Source organism: Aquila chrysaetos, chromosome W (genome assembly GCF_900496995.4).
Source record: "Aquila chrysaetos chrysaetos chromosome W, bAquChr1.4, whole genome shotgun sequence".
Classification (NCBI taxonomy): Eukaryota; Metazoa; Chordata; class Aves; order Accipitriformes; family Accipitridae; genus Aquila; species Aquila chrysaetos.
Window position 1 is genome coordinate 3,528,182 of NC_054457.1, and position 19,929 is coordinate 3,548,110.

The following is a 19,929-nucleotide window of genomic DNA, read 5'->3' on the forward strand; positions in this document are numbered from 1 at the left end:
TGGTACCTGCAGTGCCTGGGTCCCTCAGGGATCTGTGTGGAACACATGCTCTGCAACACATCTAGCTATGGTTTGGAAGAGGAAGTGAAGAATATAATTTTCTGATGATTCTAAGTTAATCAGGGTAGTTGGTTTGAAAACTGCCTGAAGAATTGCAGGAATTCCCACAGCATTCTTCTGGAGAAACTGGCTGCTCATGGCTTGGATGGGTGTACTCTTCACTGGGTAAAAAACTGGCTGGATGGCCAGGCCCAAAGAGTTGTGGTGAATGGAGTTAAATCCAGTTGGCGGGCCGGTCACAAGTGGTGTTTCCCCAGGGCTCAGTATTGGGGCCAGTTCTGTTTAATATCTTTATCAATGATCTGGATGAGGGGATTGAGTGCACCCTCAGCAAGTTTGCAGATGACACCAAGTTGGGCAGGAGCGTTGATCTGCTTGAGGGTAGGAAGGCTCTGCAGAGGGATCTGGACAGGCTGGATGGATGGGCCAAGGCCAATTGTATGAGATTCAACAAGGCCAAGTGCTGCGTCCTGCACTTGGGTCACAACAACCCCATGCAATGCTATAGGCTTGGGGAAGAGTGGCTGGAAAGCTGCCTGGCAGAAAAGGATCTGAGGGTGTTGCTCAACAGCTGGCAGAATATGAGCCAGCAGTGTGCCCAGGTGGCCAAGAAGGCCAATAGCATCCTGGCTTGTATCAGAAATAGTGTGGCCAGCAGGACTAGGGAAATGATCGTCCCCCTGTACTCGGCACTGGTGAGGCTGCACCTCAAATACCGTGTTCAGTTTTGGGCCCCTCACTACAAGATATTGAGCATGTCCAAAGGAGATCAATGAAGCTGGTGAGGGGTCTAGAGAACAAGTCTTATGAAGAGTGGCTGAAGGAACTGGGGTTGTTTAGTCTGGAGAAAAGGAGGCTGAGGGGAGACCTTATCGCTCTCTACAACTACCTGAAAAGAAGTTGTAGCGAGGTGGGTGTTGGTCTCTTTGCCCAAGTAACAAGCGATAGGATGAGAAGAAACGGCCTCAAGTTGTGCCAGGGGAGGTTTAGACTGGATATTAGGAAAAAATTCTTCACCAAAAGGGTTGTCAAGCATTGGAACAGGCTGCCCAGGGAAGTCGCCATCCCTGGAGATATTTAAAAGACGTGTAGACATGGCGCTTGGGGACATGGTTTAGTGGCGAACATGGTAGTGTTATGTTAACAGTTGGACTTGATCTTAAGGGTCTTTTCCAACCTAAATGATTCTATGATTCTATGAATATCTTGCAAAACTATCAGCATGATAAAACATTAAATGGGATTCCATTTGTTGATAAATGTTCCACATTGATTCAAAATATTGATAAATGACACAACTTTATGCATGTAATTGTGATTTGTGAACAGTTTCTCACTGCCCACAAGAAGCCTTTGGAGTCACTGTGGATAGTTATCCGAGAATGTCAGCTCAATGTTCAGCTGTAGCCAAAAAGGCAGACGTCATACTGGAAATAACGAATAAATCAAAAAATGCTGGTATATATTCCTGTATACTTAGGTATACAGTCATGTTGTGCCTGCATCTTGAGTACCACATACAGTCTAGTCACCCTCTCAAAAAGAGTGGCATAGACCTGGACATGTGTCCTAGTTTCAGCTGGGATAGAGTTAATTGTCTTCCTAGTAGCTGGTACGGTGCTATGTTTTGAGTTCAGTATGCGAAGAATGTTGATAACACTGATGTTTTCAGTTGTTGCTAGTAGTGTTTAGACTAATGTCAAGGATTTTTCAGCTTCTCATGCCCAGCCAGCGAGAAAGCTGGAGGGGCACAAGAAGTTGGCACAGGACACAGCCAGGGCAGCTGACCCAAACTGGCCAACAGGGTATTCCATACCATGTGACGTCCCATCCAGTATAGGAACTGGGAGGTGGGGGGCGGGGAATCGCCGCTGGGGGACTAGCTGGGTGCCGGTCGGCGGGTGGTGAGCAATTGCACTGCGCATCATTTGTACATTCCAATCCTCTTTATTGCTGTTGTCATTTTATTAGTGTTATCATTATCATTATTAGTTTCTTCTTTTCTGTTCTATTAAACTGTTCTTATCTCAACCCATGGGTTTTGCTTCTTTTTCCCGATTTTCTCCCCCATCCCACTGGGTGGGGGGGGAGTGAGTGAGCGGCTGCGTGGTGCTTAGTTGCTGGCTGGGGTTAAACCACGACAACATGATACAGAAAAGAGCAATGAGGATGATTAAGGGACTGGAATAGCTTCTGTAGGAAGAGATTAAATAAGGACTTCCCCTGGGAAAAGGAGATGATAGTAGGAAAGAGTGAAGGCCTATAAAATAGTGTACCGTGGGGAGAAGCTGAGTAAGGGATGAGCATTTCCTATTTCTCACAGCACAGAAGCAGCACATCCAGCAAAACTATTTTATTATGCATGAGGTCAAGGAAGTCCTTTTTCAACACAGTTGATTTGCAGAACATGCTGTGACGAGATAGCGTGAAGGCTGAAAATACACAGTTTCCAAAAGGAACCAGACACCTCAATGGCAGAGATGTGTTTCAGTGGCTGTTATACATGATGGTCAGTATGCAACCTCCAGCTCTAGAGGTTCCTTGACTGCTGATTGTTGCTGGCTGGAAGAGTATGGCCTTAGGAGAGATCACTCTGTGATAAGTATATGCTGATACCGAAAAGCCGGTCGAAGAAACTCTCTAAGACTCGTTTTGGAGTTTTAGAAAGCAGGCATTCTTTATTGCAGCGCTGGATGCACGGGGGATAATTCCACCTAGCGTGCATACCACGGCTTTAGCACAAACAGGTTATATAGAATAACTAATTGCATATTAGATTAGTATACATATACATAAAAATGATTGCAACTGATTATCTTAGTACTGCCTACATCCGATCATGCGCAATGAAGGATCCATTTGAGTCGAAGGGCTGCTTTTGCGACCACCGACCCATTTGAAGTTCTTGCTGGCTGTCCTTGAAGTCTTTATTCTTGTCCTTGTTCTTTGATCTTGAAGCTTAACGCAGTTTCAATCACATGTGTTCAGTTTCAACATTGTTCTCATCTAGCGTACAGGAACATCTAGTCATAAGAGCAAAGAACTGCCAAACTTATGAATAATTACTAATTAATCACTTGACTACACTTTGTAATTATCTCCCCGGTTACCCTTTGTCTATTGTTTCAACCATAATGTTAATATATGATCATTTATCGAATCTCACTTGCACAGTCACCTAGCAGCAAACCAGTTTTCATAGAAGGTACAAAATATTAAAACCCTAAAAGTTTGAACAAACCACATGAAATGTGTGGACATATGCTATCAATGCCTGTGCCAAAATGTCAAGGATAGGGCACTAGACCAGAAGAATTCTTGGTGTGACCCAGTATGGTGATTCTTATTACCAGAATGTGCTGAAACAGTGGGGTGAAAATGAACTGAATTGGTTTTGAGCGCTTCTGGTCTAATGGCTCTCCTGTGGGAGTTATGCTGTGGCAGGTTGACCCTGGCTGGATGCCAGGTGCCCACCAAAGCTGCTCTGTCACTCTCCCTCCTCAACTGGACAGGGGAGAGAAAATATAATGAAAGGCTCATGGGTTGATAAAAGGACAGGGAGAGATCACTCACCAATTACCATCACGGGCAAAACAGACTTGACTTGGGGAAATTAGTTTAATTTATTACCAATCAGAATCAGAGTAGAGTAATGAGAAATAAAAACTAAATCTTAAAACACCTTCCCCCCACCCCTGCATTCTTCCCGGGCCTAACTTTACTCCCGAATTCTCTACCTCCTCCCCCACAGCGGCACAGGGGGTTGTGGTCAGTTCATCACATGTTGTCTCTGCCGCTCCTTCCTCCTCAGGGGGAGCACTCCTCACACTCTTCCCCTGCTCCAGCGTGGGGTCCTTTCCACAGGGCGCAGTCCTTCAGGAACAGACTGCTCCAGTGTGGGTCCCCCATAGGGTCACAAGTCCTGCCAGAAAACCTGCTTCAGTGCGGGCTCCTCTCTTTCCACAGGTCCTGCCAGGAGCCTGCTCCAGCGCAGGCTTCCCACAGGGTCACAGCCTCCTTCAGGCATCCACCTGCTCTGGCGTGGGGTCCTCCACGGGCTGCAGGTGGATATCTGCTCCACTGTGGACCTCCATGGGCTGCAGGGGGACAGCCTGCCTCACCATGGTCTTCCCCATGGGCTGCAGGGGAATCTCTGCTCCGGGGCCTGGAGCACTTCCTCCCCCTCCTTCTTCACTGACCTTGGTGTCTGCAGAGTTGTTTCTCTCACATATTCTCCCTCCTCTTGCTGGCTGCAGTTGCCCAGTTGCACAGCAACTTTTCCCCCTTCTTAAATATGTTATCACAGAGGCGCCACCAGCATCGCTGGTTGGCTTGGCCTTGGCCAGCGGCAGGTCTTGAAGCCAGCTTTTACTGGCTCTGTCGGACATAGGGGAAGCTTCTAGGAGCTTCTCACAGAAGCCACCCCTGTAGCCCCCAAGCTACCAAAACCTTGCCATGCAAACCCAATACATATGCACAGTTCACCACAGATTTTCTTATATCTTTTATTAGCGAATCTGAAAGCACTTATAGGAGAAAAAGACTGGTACAGGCATAGCCCACCAGCTCAGTGTGCCAGACACTGTTGTGGTTGTTGCAGAGAGTACGCCAGCTCAATCACTACTGCCCAGCCAGACAGGTGAGATGCCTGGCGTTAGGTGTCTGGTCCTATCTTTGCTCCACCTTGGCTTCTGATTAGGGTCTGGTTTATGTTCTGATTGAACAAAATCTGGATTCTTAGAGCCTCTTCATATAACTGTGGGTGTTCTTGTTATCCATCCAAATGTCTCGTCCTACAGAGAGGGGAAAGAATAGGCTATTATGAATTCTGTTGTGAATTCCTCGATCTTTTTCTATGTTGCAATTTCCTTCATAGTCGAAGTAGTAAAATGTCTCCAGTCTCCCTCCACTGAGAACTGGGAAAGGCTAGAACTGTCTGTTTGCTGATGGCGGAGTGCCTTAGATGCTCATTTTAGGAGCAATAGCAGGAGCCACTGCTCACCCCATTGAAAACTTATCAAACTAATGGGTGTTTTTGTGGAAGCTGGCTGAGGCTGTAGCAAAAGCAACTAGACAGTAATGGGCATGTGATTTTTTTTGTCTGCCATTCATCTTGCTGCGGGGGGGGGGGGGGGGGATTCTGAACTGCTTAAGCCTGAGCCTGATATCACAGCAGGACTGAGATTTTGGGAATACTGATCTTGGAATCCAGTCATAATTTTTCCTCTGCCTCGTTCCTGTAATGAGCTGAACCCAAATCTATACACTCATGAGCTCTAATGTTTGTGCCTCTTTCAATGGCCAGATAAAGAGTTTTAAAGCCCCTGTAGTGCTGCCCAGTTCTCTGCTCCCTGCAGAGAAAAAAAAGTCTCCTGGCAGTCTCAAGCTGTTTTTAAACGAGACAGATGCTTGGGGTGCCTGTCTGCTAGAGGCTCCAGCCTGTACACCCTTTTTAACATGCTTCTCCGTGTGGCTATATCTGGCTCCAGTTCCTTGCTTTGGGAACGTGACCTCATCGTTGTTTTGGTATTTCCAGTGATTCAGCCTGGTTTGGGGCAGGGAGGAGTCATTCCTGGTACAGGCTGATGGAGTGTTTGTGCATTGCTGGAATTCCAGAGCGGTGCAGCCCCAGCCCTTCCGGTGCCTTGACAGCTCGTGCTGAGGCTTGCCTGGTGCATCGCATTCCTGCCTGGAAGATGGTCTGGATGCAGCTGCTAAAGGGACCAAAGCTCCTGCTTTTGGGGATAATGGGGATCCCTGTCTTTGCAGCATACCTGCCTTGGTGAGGGTGAAGAAAGCTGAGTGCAGTAGCTTGTATGCCTGGGAAAGCCACAAGTAGTCTCTGCTTTATGGGTGAAAAATCAATCTTGCAGAATTCTCATTACTGTTTACAGACTGCCAGCATCCCATAATGAAGTTAACTTTACAACATCTGCAGCAACTTGGTAAGTGGATGGATGGTTGGACTCGATGATCTTGAAGGTCTTTTCCAACCTAAATGATTCTATGATTCTATGATTCTAAGTGTTATGATCCTTATTTCACAGGTGGGGAAACCGAGGCACTGAACAGGGAGGTGGTCTGCCTGAAGTTTTGTGCAGCTAGAGCTGGAAAAGTAAACTCCCATGAAGTGGTGCTGACTGTGCCCATCCTCTCCTGTAATGGCTGGATTCCTCCAGTGAATGATGAATGTGGGCAGTGGGTCAGACTGAGGTGGAGCAGTGCTTGTAGGGAAGAGCAGCTTTCAATGTGAGACAAGGCCAGGCTGTACAGATTGCTAAACCACATTTCTGTGGGTATCACTTTCCTCCATCTTTCCAGGTGTGGTCAGAAAGCACAGGGGAGAGCTTGTAGACAGGGTTCCCCAGCCAAGGTCAATGCTCATGCTCCTGGCAGGCTGTGGATGCTGCAGGGCTGTCACTTGTGCCTTGGCAGAATTGCTGTTGCTGCACATGCGGTGAACCTTATTGCAGCCTTGATCTAAACACACTCACTCTCAACTGCTTGCTTTGAGTCTGGGTTGTTGTGAATGATTTTTAAACCCTTTGGGATCATCTGGTGGTTAGCCATTCCCTGGCTGAGACCAGTTTGGCTGCAGAAGCAGCTTGGTTGAAGACATGGCTTCAGTGTTGTCTTGCTTACTAGTGAACCAGCCTGTCAGTGTAGAGTTGCTTCACCCCAAGAGAGACCTGTCCTGGTTTGTCACTATGCAGGAATAAGTCATGAAGGCTCATCATGTTTGGAGAAGCAGCCCCCTGTGTGGAGTCTTCTTGCCCATATTAATGAATACTTGGAGATGAAGTCGTGGCCGTATTTTTGTCTCAGACAGATCTGGGGAGCTGCACCTGGCACGAGATTTACTGTTGTTACATTGGGAAGCTTTCCCTTTTTCTTGTGCAATGGTAGCCCAATGTCAGGAGAGTTATCTCATCCCAAGGTCAGCTGGGCTGGGCTGCAGTAGAGAATCTCTGTACCATGGAGGGGGAAAGCATAAAGTACCTTCCTCATTGCAGGCACCAGCAGCCCAGGGAAAGGATAGTAGCATGTGCAGGAACAGGGGGTTTTAACTCCAGTAACCTGTCCTTTCCCAGCTGTGTGGAGGAGTAGTGGCTATACCAGCAGTTTGCTGGAGAGAGGAGACAATAGATAATATAACCTGGCTGCTCTCATTAACAGGGAGAATTTCAGGATGGCTTAATGCCTGGCTGGCTTCACTCCTCTTGTAGGTATCACCAGGACATAGACCTGTTACTCTGGGGTCCCTGTGCTCTCCTTGAAGCTAGGTTTTTAACAGCACTCACTGATGCGATCGGCCTATGTCAACTGTTTTCAACCTTTTTCTTTTGAGGCTAGGCAATATTTTTTCAAAGGAGGTCCCCCCAACCTCTACAGAACAGACATCAGTTGCTACAGAACTACATGAACTCCCTGTTCTTTGTCACCAGTTGTACCCAGAGGTCACTGGTGTAAGCTCTATGCCTGTCTGGCACCGGGCTTACTGAAAATAGGCTATACCCGCTGTGGTATACATCCTGAAACAGCTCCTCAGCCTCTTGCTGAGGTCTTTCAGTGCTAGTTTAAGGGGCAGTAGCTGAAACCTGCAAAACCCCTCTACTGCTGGTTCCAGCTGTGGGGACAATGAAGGCAAAGCCCCCAAACCCTTTGACACATTGCTGCTTTTCTGAGCTAGTCCCTATCTCCCCATCTTCCTGATTTGGTGTAAATCCAGTTGCAATACAGTTTGTAAGTTATCCTGAAATGGGAGGGAAAGAAGAATCCTAGCAGGAGGTGCCCAAGGCAAGTGAACTCAAGAGAGAGAGGGTAAGTCCCAGTGACTGTGGAGCCCCTGTGCATGGGGAGAGGGCCTGGACTACAGGGGTGGGCTGCTGCACCATGAGCTGGTCACACACACAGATGGAGCAATGCTCTGATTAGCCTTTCTCCCAGGTGTGATGGGCTGCTGTAGCACTGTACACCAGAGAAAGTGTGGAGCTGGGACTGTCTCAAGTGGAGCATGGAATGGAAAATTGCATAGGTCTGCATTACTGCTAGCAGATGCTATGTATGGAGTTGTAGGAGCTGCTAGAGAGTGTGGAGTTGGAGGGGGGTCTCCCCTCGCTATCGGTCACTTCACCCCACGGCTTCCCCTTGCAGGCAGATGCCCTCCCACCCCCCTGCCTGAGCAGGCAGGCCGTGGAGTCAGCCCCATCACGCTCGCTTCTTTCTGAGCTTGCTGTAAATGGCTTTCTGTAACACGAACTGCATTTCTACCACAGTCCTCTCCGGAGTGCATCTGTATTTACATAGGGGCTTTCATTAGCAATCTGGCCCTTCTATTGCCAGCATCCTGCAGCCCTTGCTTTTCTCTCCTGCCCACATGCTCTGTGAGTGAGACAAGCACCCTGGCACCGCTGTGGCTGTGCCCGAGGAGAGGCAGGTGACTGGCAGCAGGAGGAATCCCTGAGCCAGCTCCCATCTGGAAGGAGTGCCTTGTCACGTTGCCTCTCGCCCGCCATCCTGCAGTAACGGGGGAGCTGCCTGCAGAGACTCCCTGTAGCATGGCTCGCTGATCCCTGAGCCGACACAGGGACAAGCTGGTTTTGCTTTGGATTATCGCTGGTTCTACGTGCTATATTCATCCTGCTGCTCTCATGCTGTTGCTGCTGCACCCAGCTTCCAGCTGCAGGGAGCTGAGCCCATGATCTGGGGAGATTGTATCTGGCAAGGTAGGAGTTGATCCCTTCCATTTGTTCTGCTAAAAGTAATGTGTCCAGTCCTGTCCCCACCTGGAGAGTATACTTCAATTAGTAGCGTATGTGTTGTTTTATTCTGCATTGTTCTGTAACTCCTATGAACAGTCAGTGTGTTGTTCAGGCTGTAGCCTCTATTATATGGAAAAAAATGCATATATCCATTGTGAAATGTGTTCATCTGATTCGTGTCAGTATAAACAATGCTAGGGCCGCATAATAAAATGTGACCCTCACTGTATATGTAATCTTTAACCATTTTGTCGGTCCTCGTATAACCACAGGCCAGGAGGAAACAGATGATATGTATATAGTTCTTTTTTGCCAGCCCAAAACCGGTTTTGTTGTTAACTGCACAGTGTTAAACAAAAGATCCTAGGGAAGAACTGAGGCATTTATCATAGTATTAAGCGAGGTTACGAACGGGGTGATCTTTAGTATGTATGAATAGAGGGTGTATTGAAGTGGCAGTGTGTAAGCAATATGTTATATGCATTTGTTGGGGGGAGGTGACTGTTGCAAACTTGCTTAGGTTTTGATGGCCACAGCTGGTGTTGTGCAGGGTGCTGCCTGTTGCACAGGATGTCTGCTGTCATGCCTGAGCAGCGAGGAGCAGTGAAGAGATACATTGTATAGAAGACCCCTCAGCCAATGAGGAGAGTACGAGAAGTTTCTAGGAGAACTGAAGACCCCTCAGCCAATGAGGAGGGTCTTGGAAGGACACAATGTAACTAATGTTAGACTATAAAAGAAGCTGGGTTGTTTTTCACAGTGTGCATCTTGGTAGAGCAGAGACTTCCGATGCAACCAGCGCTGTTTGCTTGCCTTTATTCATTTAATAAATTGTAAACTTTGATTGGAATCCTGTTTGAGACTAAATTCATTTATCACATCCATTTTCTTCTTATGCACTGGAAAATCAAACTCTGACTCCCTTTCTACTCCAGTATGGTGTGCTGGTGCTCCAGAGCCTGTCTGTCTTCTCTGTTCTCGTGCAGCATCCTGTGCATGTTCTACAGGTCATGTCACCTGCTTCTCCAGGTGACATGAAAGTAGAGAGCAGTCTGAATGTGTCTTGGGAGAGAGAAAGGAGGAGGGAAAAGAAACCCACAGAAGACAAAAATTGAGGAAGTTCAATAGGCATGGAAATGGCTTGAGAGAAATTATTTTTAACCCAGAAAATTAGACAGGGGAAGAGCCTTCTTTCCCTGGATAGTCTCAAAAGGGTATCTTTGTTTTTCCCTTCAGTCCCTTAGGGCAAGCTGTTTTGATATTGAAAGACCTGAAGCTGCTGTTGTCCCTAGGGGTGGAAGGGGGGTTAGTCTGGTGCCTTCTTTCCAGTGAACCTCACAGGCATTTAATGCTTCACCTTCCCCCGCCACTGCACAACTTTACTGGGGATGTATAGAATCATAGAATAGTTTGGGTTGGAAGGGACCTTTAAAGGTCATCTAGTCCAACCCCCCCCTGCAATGAGCAAGGACATCTTCAACTAGATCAGGTTGCTCAGAGCCCTGTCCAACCTGACACTGAATGTTTCAAGGGATGGGGCATCTACCACCTCTCTGGGCAACTTGTTCCAGTGTCTCACCACCCTCATCGTAAAAAATTTCATCCTTATGTCCAATCTAAATCTACCCTCTTTCAGTTTAAAACCATTACCCCTTGTCCTATCACAACAGGCCCTGCTAAAAAGTCTGTCCCGATCTTTCTTATAAGCCCCCTTTAAGTACTGAAAGGCCGCATGTGGCAGGTTGACCCTGGCTGGATGCCAGGTGCCCACCAAAGCTGCTCTATCACTCCCCCTCCTCAGCTGAACAGGGGAGAGAAAATATAATGGAAGGCTCATGGGACGAGATAAGGACAGGGAAAGATCATTCACCAATTACTGTCACAGGCAAAACAGACTCAACTTGGAGAAAAATAATTTAATTTATTACAAATCAAAATCAGAGTAATGAGAAATAAAACCAAATCTTAAAACATCTTCCAGCCACCCCTCCCTTCTTCCCAGGCTTAACTTTACTCCTGATTTTCTCTACCTCCTCCCCCACAGCGGCACAGGGGGTTGTGGTCAGTTCATCACATGTTGTCTCTGCTGCTCCTTCCTCCTCTTCAGGGGGAGGACTCCTCACACTCTTCCCCTACTCCAGCATGGGTCCTTTCCCACAGGCTACAGTTCTTCAGGAACAGGCTGCTCCAGTGTGGGTCCCCCATAGGGTCACAAGTCCTGCCAGAAAACCTGCTCCAGCCTGTGCTCGTCTCTCCACTGGTCCACAGGTCCTGCCAGGAGCCTGCTCCAGCGCAGGCTTCCCACAGGGTCACAGCCTCCTTCAGGCATCCACCTGCTCTGGCATGGGGTCCTCCACGGGCTGCAGGTGGATATCTGCTCCACTGTGGAACTCCATGGGCTGCAGGGGGACAGCCTACCTCATCATGGTCTTCACCATGGGCTGCAGGGGAATCCCTGCTTTGGCACCTGGAGCATCTCCTCCCCCTCCTTTTTCACTGACCTTGGTGTCTGCAGGGCTGTTTCTCTCACATATTCTCCCTCCTCTTGCAGGCTGCAGTTGCTGTTGTGCAGCAACTTTTTCCCCTTTTTAAATATGTTATCACAGAGACGCTACCACCATCACTGATTGGCTCGGCCTTGGCCAGCAGTTGGTCTGTCTTGGAGCTGGCTGACATTGGCTCTATCAGACATAGGGGAAGCTTCTAGCAGATTCTCACAGAAGCCACCCCTGTAACACCCCCCCCCCCGCTACCAAAACTTTGCCACGCAGACCCAATACACATTCCTTCTTCTTCCCCCAGCTTTATATGCTGAGCATGATGTCATATGGTACGGAATATCCCTTTGGTCAGTTGGGGTCAGCTGTCCCAGCTGTGTCCCCTCCCAACTTCTTGTGCACCCCCAGCCTACTCGCTGGTGGAGTGGTGTGAGAAGCAGAAAAGGCCTTGACTGTGTAAGCACTGCTCAGCAATAACGAAAACATTTTGGCATTATCAACACTGTTTTCATCACAAATCCAAAACATAGCCCCATACAAGCTACTATGAAGAAAATTAACTCTATCCCAGCCAAAACCAGCACATTCTCCACCCCTTATTCCATACCATTTACGTCATGCTCAGGTCCCACACTATCCAATACATCCTCATTAGCCACCACCCCCCTTCTCATCCTTTGATATAATACACATATAATTCCCCTAGTCTATGGATCACCCCTGTAAAATGTCCACAAAATGCCCATTGCGTTCATTTAGTCCATGACTTTGGGTTCCATCTCTTATGGTAGTCACTCAGGACAGGAGAGGCGGTGTGTTGCGTGGAGTTACTGGGCACCAAAGCCAGCTCAGGTCGGCTCACTGCTGCACTTGCACTGCTTCTTGTAAGGCTTGTCTTCCATTGGTTCAGATGGTTCCTGCTATAGTAATTCCTATAACATGCAACTCAAACGCTGGGTTACAACAACTTAAAGGTATTTCCATTAAAATCTCCACCCCTGGCCCCTTTGGACCAGACCATAGGGTTTAACATTGCAATGAACTCCTCCCCTTGCCCCTGCTCTGGCTTGGACTTATCCACAGACTGCAGTCCCTTAGACGTGTACCTGCTCCAAGCGGAGCCTTATCTATGAGCCATAGTCTTTTCAGGGGTATACCTGCTGCAGCATAGACTTATCCACAGCCACAGTTGCTTTGAGGTGCACCTGTTCCAGTGTGGCCTTATCCATGGACCACAATGCCTTCAGAGATATACCTGCTCCACCGTGGCCTTACCCATGGCTGCAGTCACTCCAGGGGCATACCTGCTCTGTTGTGGGCTTATCCATGGCCACACACTTTGAGGTGCTCCAGCATGACCTCATGCACAGCCACAGATGCTTCGAGGTGTACATTCTCCAGCGTAGACTTATCCTTGGGTCACGATCCCTTCAGAGGTATACCTGCTGCAGCACAGACATAACCACAGCCACAGACACTTCGAGATGTACCTGTTCTGGCATGGGCTTATCCATGGCCACAGACGCTTCGGGGTGTCCTGCTCCTGCATGGACTCATCCACAGGTCACAGTCCCTTTGACTCGAGTTAACACCAGAGTTCCAGCCTGTCCAGTACAGCAGCACGGAAACAGCAGCAATGCCCTGGCCATCTGCCAGCCCAGGCACGTGGCCATTGCTGTTATCAAAATGTTCCCAGGCACAGCAGAGTAAGGTGATAAGCAGTGTAAGCAAAAAGCAGCCACTAACAAGCACTAGACTCTAATACACAGTAATGCAAGCAAGCCCCATGGCAAGCACAGGAGCCTGCCCATTAATAGCTAAACAGCAATAACAGCTATAAATTTGATCTAGCACATTCCAATAAAATCTGTTGTTATCTCGAACCCTTCAAGCCCCATGTTGGGTGCCAAAAGGACTGTCGTGGTTTAACCCCAGCGGGCAACTAAGCACCACACATCTGCTCGCTCACTCCCTGCAGAAGGGGATGGGGGAGAGAATCAGAAGGGTAAAAGTGAGAAAACTCATGGGTTGAGATAAAGACAGTTTAATAAGTAAAGCAAAAGCTGCACACACAAGCAAAGAAAAACAAGGAATTCATTCACTACTTCCCATGGGTAGGCAGGTGTTCAGTCATCTCCAGGAAAGTGGGGCTCCATCATGCGTAACGGTTACTTGGGAAGACAAATGCCATCACTCCTAATGTCCCCCCTTCTTACTTCTTCCCCCAGCTTTATATGCTGAGCATGACATCATATGGTATGGAATATCCCTTTGGTCAGTTGAGGTCAGCTGTCCTGGCTGTGTCCCCTCCCAGCGTCTTGTGCACCCCCAGCCTACTCGCTGGTGGGGTGGTGAGAAGCAGAAAAGGCCTTGACTCTGTGTAAGCACTGCTCAGCAATAACGAAAACATTTTGGCATTATCAACACTGTTTCCAGCACAAATCCAAAACATAGTCCCATAGTAGCTACTATGAAGAAAATTAACTCTACCCCAGCCAAAACCAGCACACCTTGCCATGCAAACCCAATATACCGCAATAAGGTCTCCCTGGAGCCTTCTCTTCTCCAGGCTGAACAACCCCAGGTGTCTCAGCTTTTCCTCATAGGGGAGGTGTTCCATCCCTCTGATCATTTTTGTGGCCCTCCTCTGGACCCACTCCAACAGGTCCATGTCTTTCCTGAACTGAGAACTCCAGAGCTGGATGTAGTACGCCAGGTGGGGTCTCACCAAAGCAGAGTAGCGGGACAGAACCACATCCCTCGACCTGCTGGCCACGCTTCTTTTTATGCAGCCCAGGATGCGAATGGCTTTCTGGGCTGCAAGCGCACATTGCCATGTCCAGTTTTTCAACAACCAGTACCCCCAAGTCCTTCTCTGCAGGGCTGCTCTCAATCCTTTCATCCCCCAGCCTGTATTGATACCGGGGGTTGCCCTGACCCATGTGTAGGACCTTGCTCTTGGCCTTGTTGAACCTCATGAAGTTCACATGGGCCCACTTCTCAAGCTTGTCCAGGTCCCTCTGAATGGCATCCCATCCCTCAGGCGTGTCAACCATACCACTCAGCTTGGTATAGGGAAAAGGGGTGATGACCAAGTGTTACGGAGGCACGCACAATCAAATCCAACAGGTGTTAAAACTCAGATTTATTCTTCAGTAAAAAGTTAGTTAGAACTCTGGTAACATTTGTAAACCACAGGCTCAGTGATCTAAGGGGAATTAGTACTACACAGCCGACTTAAGAATTCTTAAGATTTAAAATTGATGACTCAAAATGCGCATATCAGTCACCTAAAAGATGAGGGCTCTCTCCCTTAAGGAGTTACCTCGGGTGGTGCCCCGACCCAAGGGGGAGTCCCCGACTGCAGACCCGCTGCTCTGAGGAGGACTGACTCAAAATGTCCTCCGGCAGGACCCCGTTTATACCCTTGTTGAATCTGATCTGTGGTCATTTAATCCCTATTGGCCAAGAAGGTCACCTCTGTGTACTTGGCACGTCTCAATTGGTCTGTTCAACTTTCAACCTGTGGCCTCTAGGGTTTGGGTTTTTTTTTTTTTTCTCTTCTCCCTGCCTGGAGAAGTTTTGTTTCCTGCTGGGGGGAGTGTACTGCCACACCAAGAAGCCCTACCCCTGCTGGATTTCCCTGTAGTAGCCAAGGACAGATAAAATAGGAGGGCAGAAGCATTTCTTCTGACCTAGCTGGTGTTTAGACACAACTGTTCCCTTTTTAGTCCATAGCAGCTGGGGTGTGCCTGCCCCTGCATATACACAGCCATTCACCTTCCTCAAGCTTGTTGTACCTGGGCTTCCCTCCTATGCGGAGGAGAGTCTCCTAAACAGGACAGACAAGGATATCTAGCCTTCTCTAGGTGACAGTTTCCTTCTGAGGACTAGCCCAAACAACAAACCATGTTTTAGGGCCCCCCCCCCATATTCCTAGTTCCTAAGCTTTGAGGAGTGAAGGGAGTCCTCTAGCTTTCCCTCCTTAGAATACCCTGCTGCCAGTGGGTGTATAAATAGTGCCCACAGTATACTATTTTGGTGACAAGCTCTTCCCAGGATTCATCCAAAGAGTTATGTGAGCAAGTGTTAAAAATAACACCAAGCCCTGCCCAAATGCTGGTGGTGTTTCAGCCAAAGTGTTGGGAATCTTCCATAGAGACAAGCCTTGGCCCCTTGGGTGGGGGCAGCAGGATGGGGTCCAGCAGGGCTCTCTGTTTTTCCGTTCTTGCTGCCCTGCTGACTGCAGAGGACACTGACCCTCAGGCCCAGCAGATCTGCTGGTCACCAAGAGGATGTGAGACTTTTACTTCTAATTAGGTTATTTGCTACTGAGCTTTCCCTGTGTGTTCTGAATATTATCTCTAGGTCTAATGAGAGGTACAGGAAATGCGAGGAGGGGTTAATCTGAGCTTTAATCTAGCCTGCTGCCAGGTCCTTGCCGGTGGCCAGATCCAGCTGCTTCTCTAAAAAGTCTTGGGCTGTAGCAATGACATATGTAGGGATTATGGCCCTATGTTAGATTTATCCTGAGGACTGGTAGCTGGAGATTGGTTTAACTGTGGAAGGCATATTAAACCTATATGTTGAATTAACAGCTATAGCTCTGGACATTCTTGCTATCCATACAAACACAAAAGTAATTCCAAAATTCTGTCCTTTTCATGGTGTGGTCAGTGCCTATAACTGAAAACTGGACCACACTGCAGAGACTGCTGGGATACTGGGGAGCCATGTTCCTTGGGCTATATAGTCAGTGCAGGATGCACCTTCCCACTGAGGAGCTGGAAGCTGCAGTTTGTTTCCCTCAGGTTGGGTTTTGCCTGTTGGTGGTCAAGTCCCACGCTAGGTATGTAATTCAGCTGCTCTCATGCTGCTGGACCATTAGCCTCTCCTGTTTTCCAGCTGTGTGAGCCAGAGCAGCAGACCCCACTGAGTCCTTGTGTTCAGTGTTTGGAGCCCAGAGCTCACAGAAATGCTTCTTGGAGGGCTCATGCTCAAAGCAGCCCCATCTGAAGACAGAGATGCTCCCTCTTGAAGACAGATGATGTGGCTCCACTCTTGCCTCATCTAATATGGAATGTAGGAGAATTCACCCCCCCTGTGGGAGTGCAGCCCCCATTGCTGTTACATGGCTTAATACTTGGAGCCTTGCACACAAAAGAAGATGAAAAGAGCTGAGATGTCTCCTGGCTACAAGCTTGGGGACAGTGCTTGGGCTTACCTCGAGTACAGCTGACTGATGATCCAGTGCAGCCTTCTGTATTAGATGGTGTTGCGTTAAAGGGTAAAGAATGTCGGCAGAAAATAAACCCCCTTGCATTCCAGCTTAGCCTCAGATGTCAGAGGGGCTGGGGGCAGCTAGGTTTAATTTCTGAGTGATGTCCAATTCAATGTTATAAGTCCGGTTGTGTTCAATATGTTGAACTATCACGATGACAGATGCACTAATAGTGTACTGCACTCTCAGCTTAGCTGCGTTCAGTGCACTAGAATTACCAGACTCAGGGAGTTTGGTTGCGTTGACGAACTATCAGGGCTAGATTAATGAACAGTACAGTTTATTAAAGCAACAGTACAGATTCTTTTGGATTGCTGGTGAAAAATACGCTGTCTGCAAAGCACGTGCAAATAATTATACAGTTGACTACTGTCGTGGTTTAACCCCAGCCAGCAACTAAGCACCACGCAGCCGCTCACTCACTCCCCCCCCACCCAGTGGGATGGGGGAGAAAATCGGGAAAAGAAGCAAAACCCACGGGTTGAGATAAGAACGGTTTAATAGAACAGAAAAGAAGAAACAGCTTCTCCACAGCCGAAATGCAGGCTTGTAGGGAGGAGGAGAGATTTTCTTCGTATTGACGGAGTTGGCGAGCCACTTCATCCACTGTCGGTGCCTCTTCATCTTTCCAGGTCATTATTGCCAGTGAGTTGGCATAGGACGATGGTGCGCTCCATACAAACTTCCACCACATGGGCTGTGTGAATGGGACTTTGTCTGCATCTTTGGGTAATTGTGGGTTGTCCGGATCATGATGAATCATCTCTAGCACAGCTAATTCCCTCAGATATTGGATACCTCTTTCCATGGTTGTCCACTTGCTTGATTGACATATAACATCTTCCTTAAAGGGGTACCTTTCCTTCACACTCGACAGGAGTCGCCTCCAGAGGCTGATGGCTTGTGTCCCTTTTCCAATTGCCTTGTCAATGCCACCTTCCCTGGCAAGTGATCCCAGCTGCTTGGCTTCCCTACTTTCTAATTCCAAGCTATTAGCCCCATTGTCCCAGCATCGGAGGAGCCAGGTGATAATATGCTCACCTATACGGCGGCCGAAATCTTTTCGCATATCCCGCAGCTCACTCAAGGATAGGGACCGGGTTATTACCTCTGGTTCTGCCTCTTCCTCCTGTTCCCGTGATGACCCTGGTTCACGTTCATCCTTTGCTAAGCGAGCTGATTTTTTTGTATATTTCTTTTTCTGTACGGGGGCAACTGATACTGGTGCAGGTTGGTCCGCTGGTTCAGTTGCAGTATCGCTCGCTGGGTTTTGGAAAACCACAGCATCTGTCGCCAAGGTTTGGGTAGCTGCCATGCTCGTCGCTGGGGCTGGAGGGGCCGCAGCGCCCATTGCCGAGGTTTGGGTGACTGCAGTGCGCATCGTTTTGTTGTTAGGTCCAGAGACCTTCTCTTCCCCTTGAGGGTACTGAGTGGTGTTGAACAGGGCTCGATAGGCATGGGCCAGGCCCCAGCACGTTGCAGTGATTTGTATCTCTCTGGAGCTGCCGGGGTGACAGCATACCTCTTCCAAATATTTTACTATTTCTTCTGGATTCTGCACTTGTTCAGGGGTGAATTTCCAAAACACTGGAGGTGCCCACTTTTCTAGGTACTTGCCCATACTACCCCACACACACTGCCACTCGTAATTATCCAGCCTTGGGGCAGACCTCTGGGTGATCTTCTTAAATAGTTGTTTAACCTTAAACAAGAGCTGAACCACATTCAGGAACATGCTAATTCCTAGCAGTAGGGCTAGGACCGTACTGGTCTCAACATCCCAAGAGTATTCAAATTTTTCAGAATTCTCAAACACCATTGTAACTGGACTGAAGGAGAAAAGAGAGGGGAAGAAAGGTACCCCACCCATAGACTGGTTTTCCAAGGAGGAAAGGTAAATTGTGTAATTATTAATAGTTTCCCACAGATGGCTCCCGCAGTATAAAGGTGACAATGCTGAGTGCAAATACTGGATTAATCCCACAGCCGATGACTTTATCATACCATAAGCCAGTATTACACAATATATCAAAGCGAAAAACCTTAATCCACCTCCCACGGATGATAAGCAGTAGAAGAAGGACTACATACAGCAAGTGAGGTGATACGTAACAGAACTTTAAAAACCAGAGCAACAACTCTAAGAACACATAAACCAACATAATGACCAACGACTATTACACCAATATAATGAATGCTTATAACAAATTCATTTTAACGAGCTCTGGTCAGGTTTGTCGTTATCTCAACCCTTCGGGCCCCACGTTGGGCACCAAAATGGACTGTCGTGGTTTAACCCCAGCCAGCAACTAAGCACCACACAGCTGCTCACTCACTCCCCCCCCACCCAGTGGGATGGGGGAGAAAATCGGGAAAAAGAAGCAAAACCCGTGGGTTGAGATAAGAATGGTTTAATAGGACAGAAAAGAAGAAACTAATAATGATAATGATAACAGCAATAATGAAAGGACTGGAATGTACAAATGATGCGCAGTGCAATTGCTCACCACCTGCCAATCGACACCCAGCTAGTCCCCAAGCGCGATTCCCCGCCCCCAGTCCCCAGTTCCTATACTAGATGGGACATCACATGGTGTATTGGCTTTGTGTGGCAAGGTTTTGGTAGCCGGGGGGGGGGGGGGGGGGGGTTACAGGGGTGGCTTCTGTAAGAAGCTGCTGGAAGCTTCCCCTGTATTTGAGAGAGCGCCAATACCAGCCGGCTCTAAGACGGACCCGCCGCCGGCCAAGGCCGAGCCAATCAGCGATAGTGGTAACGCCTCTGTGATAACATTTTTAAGAAGGAAAAAGTTGGGACAGGCAGAATTCGGCAGCCGGAGAGAGGAGTGAGAACATGTAAGAGAAACAACCCTGCGGACACCAAGGTCAGTGCAGAAGGAGGGGGAGGAGATGCTCCAGGCGCCGGAGCAGAGATTCCCCTGCAGCCCGTGGTGAAGACCGTGGTGAGGCAGGCTGTCCCCCTGCAGCCCATGGAGGTCCACGGTGGAGCAGATATCCACCTGCAGCCCGTGGAGGACCCCACGCCAGAGCAGGTGGGTTCCCGAAGGAGGCTGTGACCCCGTGGGAACCCTGTGCTGGAGCAGGCTCCTGGCAGGACCTGCAGACCTGTGGAGAGAGGAGCCCACGGATCAGGTTTTCTGGCAGGACTTGTGACCCCGTGGGAGACCCACGCTGGAGCAGTGTGCTCCTGAAGGACTGCACACCGTGGAAAGGACCCATGCTGGAGCAGTTCGTGAAGAACTGCAGCCCGTGGGAAGGACCCACGTTGGAGAAGTTCATGGAGGACTGTCTCCCATGGGTGGGACCCCAC

At 48.6% G+C, this 19,929-nt stretch overlaps 1 protein-coding gene across 1 annotated transcript in view; it reads left to right on the forward strand.

Moving 5' to 3' along the window:
- The first annotated feature begins 5,806 nt into the window (after positions 1-5,806).
- Positions 5,807-19,929, forward strand: part of LOC121232768 (iporin-like) — a 97,658-nt gene continuing 83,535 nt past the window's right edge. The window contains 1 exon segment of the mRNA XM_041121184.1: positions 5,807-6,005. The gene's annotated coding sequence lies outside the window, so the exon portion shown is untranslated.